We start from the raw sequence: 17,040 nt of genomic DNA, 5'->3' as shown, positions 1-17,040 counted from the left end.
CGTCTGCGGCTTTGTTGATCTTTTAAAAAGACCGCCAAAGTCTTAATGAGGGCCTATGTCCCCCAACGGGTGCTAAGATCAGCCTCTGAGAACCTCTTACTCCACCCTCCTTTCTATCTAAAAACCAGAGACAGAAAGTCTTTTGCTGTTTCGAACACAAAGGCATGGAACTTTCCTTCTCATAACATGTGATTCTCTGCAGTTGAAGCCAATTTTAAAAAGAAATTAAAAACCTAGCTAATCCATGCATCATATTCTTTGTGTTACTCGCTCATTTAGTACATCAGTTTTCTGGAACCGTAGTAGTTATTGGCAGCATAGCTCCAGGATGCTCCTTGAAGTGACAACTGCAGTTTATAAGTATCCATCATTCATTCATCATCAGTCAGCCAACTAGCCACAAAGTCACATAGATTTGGCGGTTTCTGCCCACAGTCGATTTTACCTGCATTCCCATCTGTTTAGCTCAAATTTTGTTATGCAACATTTTGTTTCTGAAACATAGTGCTTAGCATTCTTCCTGTAGGGCCTCTGATGTGTTCCTGTTTTAGTGGTATCCAGGTGGGCCCCACTTTGATGTTGTTCTAGGTTGTGGTTCATTGCTTCTAGGACTGTTGTCACCTTTCCAAGATACTTGGCCTCTCAACATGTAAGAAGTGCTACATAGTATGTTGAATTACCACTTCCTTTCAACTTCAGTTCAATCAGTGCAAACACATTCACTCTGCACAACATTTACGACCAGGGTCAGACATGATGTTTCATTTCACCTCTTCTTAATTCTCGCCAGAGAACACCTCCTCCTCTGTCCACGGCATCCCCCTGTCATCCAGAAGTCCTTCATATGTAACGCCATTTCTGCAGTGTCAATCAAGTTACAACCACTGACCTCTTTCTATATCTATATCGCTAATGAATCTGGAGCTCCATGTCAAGATTCCACTATGTGGTGGAGAGTCTGCTTCACTGTTTCCAAACACTTCCTCCATTCATTCACCACTGGTCTGTTTGGTTCTCTGGGTTTAATTTTTCTAAAACAGTACCCACAACAATAACCTTAATCTTGGAGTGACAGTGTGGCTGTTGGTGGCCACCACTTTGTGCCCCATAAAGCAATGGATTTGGCACAATATTTAGAGAGTTGGAGGTAGTAATATTCTTTAGAAGCAATCCTAGACTTATGAACATTGCTGTATAGCAACATTTGCACCCGTTCCACTTTTCACTGCCTGCAAATCAGGCATTGAAAAGCACGACGGGGCTGTCTCCGCTAGCCTTTGCATGGTGGTGGAACAGCCATGCAAAAGCTGGCAGACACAGGAGTCGTAATCCCCACCACAGTGCTGCCCAGGCGGATTAAGACCGCCGGCACCGCCAAGCCATCGGCAGGCCTAAAAGTGGCAGTGCCAGTGGTATGACGGTGGTGCTTTTGCCATGGTCGTGACGTAGAGGTCAGACCACCACTTTAGCGTCGGTCCGACCACCATCGGAAGTGTGGAAGTCTTAAGACTTGCCATACTCGTCATGAGTGCCTGGGTCTCAATGGCGGAACACTAGTGGAGAGAGGAGGTGGCCAAATATAATCAGCTCAGGGAAAGTTCAGTGAGAGTTCAGTGAGATGCATTCTGTTCAATGCATCTGCAGGGTTACACTTTCCTCTACTCCACATTTCATATGGAGTGATGTATATCAGTGTCAGGCCTCAGTAAGCACTCAGTCAGATTTGCCAATTAGCATGGGAAGTGAACAAGGACATACATTACATAGGATGTCGTATCTGTGATTGATCGATTGGGATTGACCTGCTGGTTCCACCATTGTGTGATTTGGCCGCCTAGATCCCACTTCCCAAATTGAAGGTAATGAGGAACCACCACTGGGGAACGTCATTGCTACCAAAGGCCTCAGTGCATGGAAAATAAATGGTGTTGCTCATCCATACTATTGTTAACTACTATGATTGTGTTAGGTACTTGTTTTTCTAGAACTTTGTGTTGAGAAGGGAAGCAATCTGTAATCTAATTTCATTGGATGAATTCAATGAAAATAGAATACCGCTTCTTGCTGGGGAATTATTTACTGCTGATACTTTGTCACTTCCTGACCAGTTTATGTGGCTGACAATGTGGGCTTTTTTCCAGAGACTGACGCATATGAGATGGTAACACTGCAAATGATAACTACGAATGTCATTGGGTATTATAGCAAAATGGTAATAACACTTTATTTTATGTATTTGCTATTTAAATTAAGGAAAATCAAAGACATATATGGAAGCTTCTTGTTTTGCAGTTTTTTGTGTTAGTGATGGAGTATGCACTTAAAGGAGAATACTGTGATGGTCACCGCTTTTGAAGTGACATAATTAAGTGTACTATGAATGAGATTTGTCCATACAATGGTGGTGGGTGGAGTGCCAATCTAGGGTGAGTAGACAACCATGGAAGAAGTATTAAATATTAAGTTTGAGAATGTTCAGAACAATCGTTCCATTAAAGTGTTTTGTATGACTTTTGAAAATGTGAATAACATATTAAATCATAGGAATTGCTTCTGAATGTAGAGAAAGTTCATACTGTCTCAGCATTAATTTACCAGTTCTGTTGCTTCTTTGTGAGATAATCATGCTTATTTAGTTTTTTTACTGTTTTACTGAACATTATTCGTATTAACAATTCCAACTACAGCATATACTCATATCATAGCTTATCTTAATAATTACATGTAGGTTACATGCGTTGGTGTAGGATTTGTGTATGTCACCATCTTTAAGAATGATTCCTTTCATTTCCTCCTCAGTATATTTATGTAGTTCAATGTATAAATTCGGGAAACGTGTGTAAGGAAATGCCTCCTTGGCATGGTTACCCCCTGACTTTTTGCCTTTGCTGATGCTATGTTTTGATTTGAAAGTGTGCTGAGGCCTGCTAACCAGGCCCCAGCACCAGTGTTCTTTTCCTAACCTGTACTTTTGTTTACACAATTGGCACACCCTGGCATCCAGGTAAGTCCCTTGTAACTGGTACCCCTGGTACCAAGGGCCCTGATGCCAGGGAAGGTCTCTAAGGGCTGCAGCATATCTTATGCCACCCTGGGGACCCCTCACTCAGCACAGACACACTGCTTGCCAGCTTGTGTGTGCTGGTGAGGACAAAACGAGTAAGTCGACATGGCACTCCCCTCAGGGTGCCATGCCAACCTCACACTGCCTATGCAGTATAGATAAGTCACCCCTCTAGCAGGCCTTACAGCCCTAAGGCAGGGTGCACTATACCATAGGTGAGGGCACCAGTGCATGAGCACTGTGCCCCTACAGTGTCTAAGCAAAACCTTAGACATTGTAAGTGCAGGGTAGCCATAAGAGTATATGGTCTGGGAGTCTGTCAAACACGAACTCCACAGCACCATAATGGCTACACTGAAAACTGGGAAGTTTGGTATCAAACTTCTCAGCACAATAAATGCACACTGATGCCAGTGTACATTTTATTGTAACATACACCCCAGAGGGCACCTTAGAGGTGCCCCCTGAAACCTTAACCAACTACCCGTGTAGGCTGACTGGTTTTAGCAGCCTGCCACACTCGAGACATGTTGCTGGCCACATGGGGAGAGTACCTTTGTCACTCTGTGGCTAGTAACAAAGCCTGTACTGGGTGGAGATGCTTATCACCTCCCCCTTGCAGGACTGCAACACCTGGCGGTGAGCCTCAAAGGCTCACCCCCTTTGTTACAGCACCACAGGGCATTCCAGCTAGTGGAGTTGCCCGCCCCCTCCGGCCACGGCCCAGCTTTTGGCACCATGGCCGGAGGAGAAAATTAGAAAAACAAGGAGGAGTCACTGACCAGTCAGGACAGCCCCAAAGGCAACCTGAGTTAAAGTGACTCTGACATTTAGGAATCCTCCATCTTGCAGATGGAGGATCCCCCCAATAGGGATAGGAATGTGACCCCCTCCCCTTGGGAGGAGGCACAAAGAGGGTGTAGCCACCCTCAGGGCTAGTAGCCATTGGCTACTGCCCTCCCTGACCTAAACACACCCCTAAATTCTGTATTTAGGGGCTCCCCTGAACCTAGGAACTCAGATTCCTGCAACCTAAGAAGAAGAGGACTGGTGAGCTGAAAAACCCTGCAGAGAAGACGGAGACACCAACTGCTTTGGACCCAGCCCTACCGGCCTGCCTCCCTCCCTTCTAAAGACACTGCTCCAGCGACGCTTTCCCCAGGACCAGCGACCTCTGAATCCTCAGAGGACTGCCCTGCTCTAGAAGGACCAAGAAACTCCTGAGGACAGCGGCTCTGTTCACCCAAGACTGCAACTTTGTTTCCAAAGAAGCAACTTCAAGACAACTGCGTTTCCCGCCGGAAGCGTGAGACTTGCTGCTCTGCACCCGACGCCCCCGGCTCGACTTGTGGAGAACAAACACTTCAGGGAGGACTCCCCGGTGACTACGAGACTGTGAGTAGCCAGAGTTGCCCCCCCCTGAGCCCCCACAGCGACGCCTGAAGAGGGAATCCTAAGGCTCCCCCTGACCACGACTGCCTGACTCCCAGATCCCGACGCCTGGAAAAGACTCTGCACCCGCAGCCCCCAGGACCTGAAAGATCGGAACTCCAGTGCAGGAGTGACCCCCAGGAGGCCCTCTCCCTTGCCCAGGTGGTGGCTACCCCGAGGAGCCCCCCCCTTGCCTGCCTGCATCGCTGAAAGTGTGCTGAGGCCTGCTAACCAGGCCCCAGCACCAGTGTTCTTTCCCTAACCTGTACTTTTGTTTACACAATTGACACACCCTGGCATCCAGGTAAGTCCCTTGTAACTGGTACCCCTGGTACCAAGGGCCCTGATGCCAGGGAAGGTCTCTAAGGGCTGCAGCATATCTTGGTCTCCCATTGATTTACATTGGAAATCCGACGCGTGTTTGCACACTGCACCCGGCCGCCCCGTGCTGCTGAGGGTGTTCTTTCTGTGCTGACTTGTGTCCCCCCCGGTGCCCTACAAAATCCCCTTGGTCTGCCCTCCGAAGATGCGGGTACTTACCTGCTGGCAGACTGGAACCAGGGCACCCCCTTCTCCATTGAAGCCTATGCGTTTTGGGCACATTCGGCGCAAACACTGCCCCATATTTATACTTTGACGTCCGACGCTGCGGGTGTCAAAGTTCCGCCATGTGAGCCATTTTTTAGAAGGGTGAACCTGCTGTGTGTTAATGATATGCAAGGTAGGCGTTCCCTTCTAAAAAATGACTCTGAGGCCTGTGCGCCATATTTACACTCCCGTGCAAAAATGACGCACAGGAGTGGGCGGGCCTTAAAAAATGACGTCCAGCCGCGTTAGCGTAATTTTTTAACGCCTGCTCAGGGCAGGCGTTAAGGGACCTGTGGGCTCGGAAGGAGCCCAGAGGTGCCCTCCCATGCCCCCAGGGACATCCCCTGCCACCCTTGCCCTCCCCAGGAGGACGCCCAAGGATGGAGGGACCCACCCCTGGGACATTAAGGTAAGTGCTGGTAAGTATTTTTTTTTTCTTTTTTTTGTGGCATAGGGGGGCCTGATTTGTGCCCCCCTACATGCCACTATGCCCATGACCATGCCCAGGGGACATAAGTCCCCTGGGCATGGCCATTGGGCAAGGGGGCATGACTCCTGTCTTTGCTAAGACAGGAGTCATGTTAATGGCGTCTGGGTGTCAAAAAAAAAATGGCGCAAATCGGGTTGAGGCGATAATTTTGCCTCAGCCTGACTTGCCCCATTTTTTGACGCCCAAGCTCCATTTTCCCCTACGCCGGCGCTGCCTGGTGTGTGTCATTTTTTTTGACGCACACCACTCCGCAGCGCCGGCTAACGCCGGCTAACGTCATTCAATAAATACGGCGCCCGCATGGCGCTTTCGAATGGCGTTAGCCGGCGTTAAATTTTTTGACGCACAACTGCGTTGGCGCAGTTGTGCGTCAAAAAGTATAAATATGGCCCATAATGTCTAGTGCAGAAGAGAATGTGATGGAACTCGACATCACCCCTTACCTCCATCTTAAGATGAGGGAGCTAAGGCTCCTCTGCAAAATAAAGAAAATCCCAATTGGCTTAAGACCCTCCAAACAACAGCTCCAGGAGCTTTTGGCAGAGTTTGAAAAAGCCAACCCCTCTGAGGATGACACCCCAGAGGAGGAAGCTGATGACTTGGAGGAGACTTCCCCCCCCCTCCAGTCCTGCATAGGGAGCACAGGCCCCCTCAAGCCCTGTCTCCAAACATAGTAGTCAGAGATGCTGCTTCCCTCACAGGAGGGACCAGCACCTCTGAAATCACGGAGGATAGCCTCAGTGAAAAGGACCTCCTGTTAGCAAGGATGACCAAAAGATTGGCTTTGGAAAGACAGATCCTAGCCATAGAAAGGGAAAGACAAGAGATGGGCCTAGGTCCCATCAATGGTGGCAGCAACATAAATAGGGTCAGAGATTCTCCTGACATGTTGAAAATACCTAAAGGGATTGTAACTATATATGAAGATGGTGATGACATCACCAAATGGTTCACAGCTTTTGAGAGGGCTTGTGTAACCAGAAAAGTAAGCAGATCTCACTGGGGTGCTCTCCTTTGGGAAATGTTCACTGGAAAGTGTAGGGATAGACTCCTCACACTCTCTGGAAAAGATGCAGAATCTTATGACCTCATGAAGGGAACCCTTTGGATTCTCCACTGAGGAGTATAGAATTAGATTCAGGGGGGCTCAAAAAACCTCGAACCAGACCTGGGTTGATTTTGTGGACTACTCAGTGAAAACACTGGATGGTTGGATTCAAGGCAGTGGTGTTAATGATTATGATGGGCTGTACAATTTATTTGTGAAAGAACACCTATTGAGTAATTGTTCAAATGATAAACTGCATCAGCATCTGGTAGACCTAGGACCAATTTCTCCCCAAGAATTGGGAAACAAGGCGGACCATTGGGTCAAGACTAGGGTGACCAAGACTTCCACAGGGGGTGACCAAAAGAAAGGGGTTACAAAGCCTCCCCAGGGAAAGAGTGTTGAGACATCCAAAAACAAAAATAGTAAAGAGTCTTCTTCAGGCCCCTAAAAACCTGCACAGGCGGGTGGGCCCAGAGCCTCTTCGCAAAACAATTTTGGGTACAAGGGTAAAAACTTTGATCCCAAAAAGGCCTGGTGTCGTAGCTGTAATCAGCCTGGACACCAAACTGGAGACAAGGCCTGTCCCAAGAAAAGTACCACTTCCAACTCCACTCCAGATAACACTGGAATGGCTAATCTCCAAGTGGGATCAACAGTGTGCCCAGAGCAAATCAGGTGTCACACTGAAGCTACATTAGTCTCCGAAGGTGGGGTGGATTTAGCCACACTGGCTGCCTGGCCTCCTAATATGCAAAAATACAGGCAGCAGCTCTTAATTAATGGGACAAGTGTAGAAGGCCTGAGGGATACAGGTGCCAGTGTCACTATGGTGACAGAAAAACTGGTTTGCCCTGGTCAATACCTGGCTGGACAAACTTATCCATGCTGACAATCAAACTAAAGTACATCCCATGGCTATGGTAACTTTAGAGTGGGGAGGGGTCAATGGCCTGAAACAGATGGTGGTCTCCTCAAATATCCCAGTAGACTGTTTGCTTGGAAATGACCTGGAGTCCTCAGCATGGGCTGAGGTAGAACTAAAAACCCATGCAGCCATGCTGGGTATCCCTGAACTGGTGTGTGTCAAGACAAGGGCACAGTGCAAGGCTCAGGGTGAAAAAGTAGAGCTGGAGCCTGGAAAAAAGGCCCAGCCTACCAAGAGGAAAGGAAAGACAACTGGGAAACCATCTGCAACACACCAACAAAAAGAGAACCTCTCTACTCAGGAAGAAGTTCTGCCCTCTGAGGGAACTGAGCCTATGGAGTTAGAACCTTATCAGGTTGAGCTCTTAGGCCCAGGGGGACCCTCAAGGGAGCAGTTGTGTAAGGGGCAAGAAACCTGTCCCTCTCTTGAACGCCTTAGGCAGCAAGCTGCTGAAGAGTCCAATGGCAAGAAAACTGGAACACATAGGGTCTATTGGGAAGATGGACTCCTTTACACAGAGGCAAGAGATCCCAAACCTGGTGCCATTAGGAGAGTGGTAGTGCCTCAGGAGTTTAGAGGGATCATACTGACCTTAGCCCATGATATTCCTCTTGCTGGGCATTTGGGACAAACCAAGACGTGGGAGAGACTAGTCAACCACTTCTACTGGCCCAACATGTCCCAGAAAGTCAAGGAGTTTTGTGTCTCCTGTACCACCTGTCAAGCCAGTGGTAAGACAGGTGGACATCCAAAGGCCCCCCTCATTCCACTTCCAGTGGTGGGGGTCCCCTTTGAAAGAGTGGGTGTGGACATAGTGGGTCCACTTGAACCTCCCACAGCCTCAGGGAATATGTACATACTAGTAGTAGTGGATCATGCTACTAGATACCCTGAAGCTATTCCCCTTAGGTCGACTACTGCCCCTGCAGTAGCCAAGGCCCTCATTGGTATCTTTACCAGAGTGGGTTTTCCTAAGGAGGTGGTGTCTGACAGAGGTACCAACTTCATGTCAGCATACCTGAAACACATGTGGAATGAGTGTGGAGTGACTTATAAATTCACTACACCATACCATCCACAAACTAATGGCCTTGTTGAGAGATTCAACAAGACATTAAAAGGCATGATCATGGGGCTCCCTGAAAAGCTCAAAAGGAGATGGGATGTCCTCTTGCCATGTCTGCTTTTTGCTTACAGAGAGGTGCCTCAGAAGGGAGTAGGGTTCTCACCCTTTGAACTTCTGTTTGGCCATCCTGTAAGGGGACCACTAGCTCTTGTGAAAGAAGGCTGGGAGAGACCTCTTCACGAGCCTAAACAAGACATAGTGGACTATGTACTTGGCCTACGTTCTAGGATGGCAGAGTACATGGAAAAGGCAAGTAAAAACCTTGAGGCCAGCCAACAGCTCCAGAAGGTTTGGTATGACCAAAAGGCTGCAATGGTTGAATTTCAACCAGGGCAGAAAGTCTGGGTTTTGGAGCCTGTGGCTCCCAGGGCACTTCAGGACAAATGGATTGGCCCTTACCCAGTACTAGAGAAGAAGAGTCAGGTCACCTACCTGGTGGACCTAGGCACTAGTAGGAGCCCCAAGAGGGTGATCCATGTGAACCGCCTTAAGCTCTTCCATGACAGGGCTGATGTAAATCTGTTGATGGTAACAGATGAGGACCAGGAAGCTGAGAGTGAACCTCTCCCTGATCTCCTCTCATCAAACCCTAAAGATAGCTCAGTTGATGGAGTGATCTACTCAGACACCCTCTCTAGCCAACAGCAATCTGATTGTAGGAAGGTCCTGCAACAGTTTGCTGAGCTCTTTTCCCTAACACCTGGTCAGACACACCTGTGTACCCATGATGTGGACACAGGAGACAGCATGCCTGTCAAAAACAAAATATTCAGACAGTCTGACCAAGTTAAGGAAAGCATCAAGGTGGAAGTCCACAAGATGCTGGAATTGGGAGTCATTGAGCAGTCTGACAGCCCCTGGGCTAGCCCAATGGTCTTAGTCCCTAAACCTCACACCAAAGATGGAAAGAGAGAGATGAAGTTCTGCGTGGACTACAGAGGACATAATTCTGTCACCAAGACAGATGCCCATCCCATTCCAAGGACTGATGAACTGATTGACAAATTAGGTGCTGCCAAATTCTTAAGTACTTTTGACTTAACAGCAGGGTACTGGCAAACCAAAATGGCACCTGGAGCAAAAGAAAAGACAGTGTTCTCCACACCTGATGGGCATTATCAGTTTACTGTTATGCCCTTTGGTTTAAAGAATGCCCCTGCCACCTTCCAAAGGTTGGTGAATCAAGTCCTTGCTGGCTTGGAGTCCTTTAGTACAGCTTATCTTGACGATATTGCGGTCTTTAGCTCCAACTGGCAGGATCACCTGGTCCACCTGAAGAAGGTTTTGAAGACTCTGCAATCAGCAGGCCTCTCTATCAAGGCATCCAAGTGCCAGATAGGGCAGGGAACTGTGGTTTACTTGGGACACCTTGTAGGTGGAGGCCAAGTTCAGCCACTCCAACCTAAGATCCAGACTATTCTGGACTGGGCAGCTCCAAAAACCCAGACTCAAGTCAGGGCATTCCTTGGCTTGACTGGGTATTACAGGAGGTTTGTGAAGGGATATGGATCCATAGTGACAGCCCTCACAGAACTCACCTCCAAGAAAATGCCCAAGAAGGTAAACTGGACTGTAGAATGCCAACAGGCCTTTGACACCCTGAAACAAGCAATGTGCACAGCACCAGTTCTAAAAGCTCCAGATTACTCCAAACAGTTCATTGTGCAGACAGATACCTCTGAACATGGGATAGGGGCAGTTTTGTCCCAAACAAATGATGATGGCCTTGACCAGCCTGTTGCTTTCATTAGCAGGAGGTTACTCCCCAGGGAGCAGCGTTGGAGTGCCATTGAGAGGGAGGCCTTTGCTGTGGTTTGGTCCCTGAAGAAGCTGAGACCATACCTCTTTGGTACTCACTTTGTAGTTCAAACTGACTACAGACCTCTCAGATGGCTGATGCAAATGAAAGGTGAAAATCCAAAACTGTTGAGGTGGTCCATCTCCCTACAGGGAATGGACTTTATAGTGGAACACAGACCTGGGACTGCCCATGCCAATGCAGATGGCCTTTCCAGGTTCTTCCACTTAGAAAATGAAGACTCTCTTGGGAAAGGTTAGTCTCATCCTCTTTCGTTTGGGGGGGGGGGGGGGGGGGAGGGGTTGTGAAAGGAAATGCCTCCTTGGCATGGTTACCCCCTGACTTTTTGCCTTTGCTGATGCTATGTTTTGAAAGTGTGCTGAGGCCTGCTAACCAGGCCCCAGCACCAGTGTTCTTTCCCTAACCTGTACTTTTGTTTACACAATTGGCACACACTGGCATCCAGGTAAGTCCCTTGTAACTGGTACCCCTGGTACCAAGGGCCCTGATGCCAGGGAAGGTCTCTAAGGGCTGCAGCATATCTTATGCCACCCTGGGGACCCCTCACTCAGCACAGACACACTGCTTGCCAGCTTGTGTGTGCTGGTGAGGACAAAACGAGTAAGTCGACATGGCACTCCCCTCAGGGTGCCATGCCAACCTCACACTGCCTATGCAGTATAGATAAGTCACCCCTCTAGCAGGCCTTACAGCCCTAAGGCAGGGTGCACTATACCATCGGTGAGGGCACCAGTGCATGAGCACTGTGCCCCTACAGTGTCTAAGCAAAACCTTAGACATTGTAAGTGCAGGGTAGCCATAAGAGTATATGGTCTGGGACTCTGTCAAACACGAACTCCACAGCACCATAATGGCTACACTGAAAACTGGGAAGTTTGGTATCAAACTTCTCAGCACAATAAATGCACACTGATGCCAGTGTACATTTTATTGTAACATACACCCCAGAGGGCACCTTAGAGGTGCCCACTGAAACCCTAACCAACTACCCGTGTAGGCTGACTGGTTTTAGCAGCCTGCCACACTCGAGACATGTTGCTGGCCACATGGGGAGAGTGCCTTTGTCACTCTGTGGCTAGTAACAAAGCCTGTACTGGGTGGAGATGCTTATCACCTCCCCCTTGCAGGACTGCAACACCTGGCGGTGAGCCTCAAAGGCTCACCCCCTTTGTTACAGCACCACAGGGCATTCCAGCTAGTGGAGTTGCCCGCCCCCTCCGGCCACGGCCCCACTTTTGGCGGCATGGCCGGAGGAGATAATGAGAAAAACAAGGAGGAGTCACTGACCAGTCAGGACAGCCCCTAAGGCAACCTGAGTTGAAGTGACTCTGACTTTTAGGAATCCTCCATCTTGCAGATGGAGGATCCTCCCAATAGGGATAGGAATGTGACCCCCTCCCCTTGGGAGGAGGCACAAAGAGGGGGTAGCCACCCTCAGGGCTAGTAGCCATTGGCTTCTGCCCTCCCTGACCTAAACACACCCCTAAATTCTGTATTTAGGGGCTCCCCTGAACCTAGGAACTCAGATTCCTGCAACCTAAGAAGAAGAGGACTGCTGAGCTGAAAAACCCTGCAGAGAAGACGGAGACACCAACTGCTTTGGCCCCAGCCCTACCGGCCTGCCTCCCTCCCTTCTAAAGACACTGCTCCAGCGACGCTTTCCCCAGGACCAGCGACCTCTGAATCCTCAGAGGACTGCCCTGCTCTAGAAGGACCAAGAAACACCCGAGGACAGTGGCTCTGTTCACCCAAGACTGCAACTTTGTTTCCAAAGAAGCAACTTCAAGACAACTGCGTTTCCCGCCGGAAGTGTGGGACTTGCTACTCTGCACCCGACGCCCCCGGCTCGACTTGTGGAGAACAAACACTTCAGGGAGGACTCCCCGGCGACTACGAGACCGTGAGTAGCCAGAGTTGCCCCCCCTGAAACCCCACAGCGACGCCTGCAGAGGGAATCCCGAGGCTCCCCCTGACCGCGACTGCCTGACTCCCAGATCCCGACGCCTGGAAAAGACTCTGCACCCGCAGCCCCCAGGACCTGAAAGATCGGAACTCCAGTGCAGGAGTGACCCCCAGGAGGCCCTCTCCCTTGCCCAGGTGGTGGCTACCCCGAGGAGCCCCCCCCTTGCCTGCATCGCTGAAGAGACCCCTTGGTCTCCCATTGATTTACATTGGAAACCCAACACATGTTTGCACACTGCACCCGGCCGCCCCCCTGCTGCTGAGGGTGTACTTTCTGTGCAAACTTGTGTCCCCCCCGGTGCCCTACAAAACTCCCCTGGTCTTCCCTCCGAAGACACGGGTACTTACCTGCTGGCAGACTGGAACCAGGGCACCCCCTTCTCCATTGAAGCCTATGCGTTTTGGGCACCTCTTTGACCTCTGCACCTGACCGGCCCTGAGCTGCTGGTGTGGTAACTTTGGGGTTGCTCTGAACCCCGAACGGTGGGCTACCTTAGACCCAAACTTGAACCCCATAGGTGGTTTACTTACCTGCAAGAACTAACAAATACTTACCTCCCCCATGAACTGTTGAAAATTGCACGGTGTCTAGTTTTAAAATAGCTATATGTGATTTATTTGAAAAGTATATATGCTATTGTGATTATTCAAAGTTCCTAAAGTACTTACCTGCAATACCTTTCATTTGAAGTATTACATGTAAAATTTGAACCTGTGGTTCTTAAAATAAACTAAGAAAATATATTTTTCTATACAAAAACCTATTGGCCTGGAATTGTCTTTGAGTGTGTGTTCCTCATTTATTGCTTGTGTGTGTACAACAAATGCTTAACACTACTCCTTTGATAAGCCTACTGCTCGACCACACTACCACAAAATAGAGCATTAGTATTATCTCTTTTTGCCACTATCTTACCTCTAAGGGGAACCCTTGGACTCTGTGCATACTATTCCTTACTTTGAAATAGTGCATACAGAGCCAACTTCCTACAACATGGTTTTAAGGTTAGCAGGTACATTTTCTACGTCCACCTATTCTTGTGCTTTGCATTCTTTATATAATGTCCAGCCTAGGAGGCCGTGACCATTTAGACATGGACATGCTAATGACACCCAGGTTTGGTTAAAGATCTCAGGGAGTGTGAATGTCACTGCTGCACTGATTTATGACTGTCTCATGAAAGTTGAGTGCTTGATGACTGCAACCATTTACAACTGAAAGTGAAATACTCGTTCACGCTAGACCTTCCACCTACAGGGACCATCTTTGCTGGCCTCCATGGCATGGTCCAAAACACCAAACATTTTTGCCATGTCGATCAGTTCAGTGCCTGGATAACCTCATGGGTGGCAAGTGGCAAACTACAAATCTACTGCCTGTGTGATTGAACCTGTTTTTTTCGAGCTGGGTATGTTTTGGTTACAGGTTTTCAACACCAAAAAACCCCATCAATTGTGAATGCAGCACTTTACACTCCTAATCAAATTGCACTGAACACCCTAGAGCAGAATAGTTAGGCCTGTTTGAGGATAAACTCTCTAATACTGTTTTGCTCAAAGAGGATTAACAAACGATCACCTTATAAAGAAGAACATCATAGGAAATAATGTTGAAACATAGAAATGCATCCTACTCATCAACAGAGATATGAAATATAATACATTGCTAACACCACCACCTGTTCAATATTAATAATGGAGGTCACCAGTAAATTATGTTACCAAAGAGAGAAATGAGGCCAAAGGCAGACCTTATAAGAGCAAGTAGCTTAAGTTTGCGTTTTCAACTTTGTGTATGGTCGTGGGTATTCCTTGTAATATATATTTGCACCATATCTTTCGAAAACCCTCTAGTAAATTATTGCTCTCCTGCTTCTTTTCATGAAAGAATTCTTCTGGTTTCAGATATGCAGAATAATTTTGCTATTGTGCTCATGGATGGTTCGGAATATGTACACACGACCTTGGTGAAAAAGAAATATATACCGACACATTCTCCCAATCCTGAGAGACAAATAATGGATAGGCACTTACCAAAAAAAGAGGGAAGGAGCTAATAAACAAATATCATGCCGAAGCATTTTAGGATGAAAAGTATAGTGCAAAAATCTAAATGTGATTAAAATATATAAAAGTTTTTAAAAAACAACAGAGGACTCTTGAGCATATTGATACATTGGTCATCACTATGACGGCTTTTACACTCAATTAGTCTTTTGGGCATTACAGGGAACATTTTTTAAAGCTAAAGGTGTGATGAGCAGATGAACATTAATAGTGAAACAGTGCAAGAGAGCACGTGGGTAGTTTTTAAGTCTCATTATTTTAAAATTTAGCACATTTAATAAACATATTTTAAACAGAAGATTGATTATACCTGAAAGCTATTTCCCTGGTCCTAACAAAGTTGTTAACTATACTACTCGACAGCTAACGTTTTAAATATAATTCCACCTGCATCTCTGGCTTTATTTCATTCTGGTCCCAAGCCTGTCTCGGGAATGGTGCTAGCCTGATTAACCGAAGGCAGAGGGTTTAGAAGGCCGAAGGTGAATTTTTCTCTGTATTCAAGCTTCGTTTCTTGGCACCTACCTAAAAACATTTGACTGTGGTGCCTTCGTTGATAATTACTAATCAGAAAGTGTGGTAAGTGTCAATATGTCAGCTATTTTTTCCACTTTTGAAAGTGTTCTACTGGTGCCTGTGCTTTTACTACTCCTATTTAGCTTAAACGCAGTTAAAGGATAAACTCTACCATGCAGTCAGTGCTCTTTTTCATCATTACAAAAAGATCAAGACGGTTGTCAATAAGCGAATCTTTGATCATCACTTTCTCTGGATAATTTGTTCTTGATATATTTTGGCCAATACTATCCATTCAGCACCACAAGAGATCCTGCATTGTTTCTCTCCTGTCCTACTTCCTAATGAACTGGATAGAAGCTTGCACAGTTATTACTTCTACTCAAGATGAAGTAAATATGATTTAGCATCCAATAAATAAGAAGAGCTGCCTCAGAAGCCAGTCCTTTTAAAGCCATACTGCAAAAGTTACATTGTGCCTAGCCCTTTGCATTCCTCTACAACTAGGGTATGTCTTTGAATTTAAAGCGATTAACTTTATATACTACCATACTAAAGTAATCATAAAATATTACATATGCACCAAACGTTCTTTCCTAGACATTTAGGAGTGCTTATAGCTAACAGATGGAATATAAATCTCTATGACTTTTAAAGTGGGCTACTCAGCTACTCAATGTCGTCTTTTGGTAAAATACACATTTCAGTGTAGAAAATATGGATATAGATTAGGAAAGGATATATTAGATTATTTGAGATATATTAAGTGGTTGGTAAATCAGTTTTCATACAATAATGAAACATGTAGAGCAGACGATATGCAATTCAAAATGTTTCAGATTTATGCAGCTGGTTTAGAACAAGTTCAGTAGTTTCTTTGAAAATATAAGGTCAAAACTGTTTTTTGTTGCATTCAATTGGTGACCCTGGTACACCTTTCTAGAGTTACTAAATTTGAGTTCCTTTTTTATGCTCTCTGTGGCTAGCATGAAACAGATCGGGCTAGCTTCAAAACAGCAGACTGATGCAATGGCAAAAAATTAATCTTGTAAGATATGACATAGGCTGTAATGCAGTGTAGCAAATAGATGTTTGGGCCACTTTAGAACATTTATTTATGAAATGACTTTAATTAGTTAAGATTTATTCAAGAGCTCATTACTATGAAGCTTGCATTTGCTTGGCTGCTGCATTGTGTGTATCACAGCTCAAAATCTAATTTTGTCCTTACCCAGAATGATATTTATAGAATGATATTTATATATCATGCTCCTAATGCATATGTAAGCTTCTTTAATATCTATGAATGATGGAATATAGCTATGCTTAAGGATAATCTCTAATGCCCATACAGGGTCAATAGAAGAGCTCTGTTAATTTATATAATTAAGAAAATTGTATCACACAGTATAATTTAGTTGTCAAGTTTCTCCTCAATATCTTTTTTTATAAAGCTACTTTGCAAAGTTGTTAATTTCTTCACATGTTTTAGGATGTTGCGAGCACATAATCGTAGTCATAGCTTGAATGTAAATTGTGTATGTATGTTTACATCCTAGTGTTACCTCAGTTAAAAATTAATTTTTTATGGTGTTGCTTTTCAATTTCCTATTAGATTACTCTAGTAATGTGGGGGCACGCAAAGCACCCATCATGCTCTATGGCTGAGGCATTTCCAATACCTGACAGTAGGCAGTGGGATCCAAGATGGGGATTCGGCATTAGGCTGCCCCGTTGTGTCCCAGTGGCTGGAGCTGAGCTGGTTACTGCAGGAACATGTGGCAAGTGCATCAAAGCAAGACTTTTTCTCAAGGCGCTGGATTAGAGAGTTCAGACAGGCACTGGAGGAACTGCGGTGCACCTCAAGAGAGCTTGGTCATGTGTACTGGGCACTAACTCACCAATGCTGATTGAGGTATCTCCCCCAGCTAGGGGACCCAGTATTTTGCTCAACTATTCCCATGGTGACAGGCATGCCTTTATAGCAAGTTCTTTTCCACA

At 46.5% G+C, this 17,040-nt stretch overlaps 1 protein-coding gene across 6 annotated transcripts in view; it reads right to left on the bottom strand.

Annotated features, from left to right (window-relative positions):
* LOC138293127 (putative ferric-chelate reductase 1) overlaps positions 1-17,040 on the bottom strand; it is a 264,364-nt gene that overhangs the window by 30,553 nt on the left and 216,771 nt on the right. The window lies entirely within an intron of this gene.

Source organism: Pleurodeles waltl, chromosome 4_2 (assembly GCF_031143425.1).
Source record: "Pleurodeles waltl isolate 20211129_DDA chromosome 4_2, aPleWal1.hap1.20221129, whole genome shotgun sequence".
NCBI classification, from domain to species: Eukaryota; Metazoa; Chordata; class Amphibia; order Caudata; family Salamandridae; genus Pleurodeles; species Pleurodeles waltl.
This window is presented reverse-complemented; position numbering and strand designations above follow the sequence as displayed.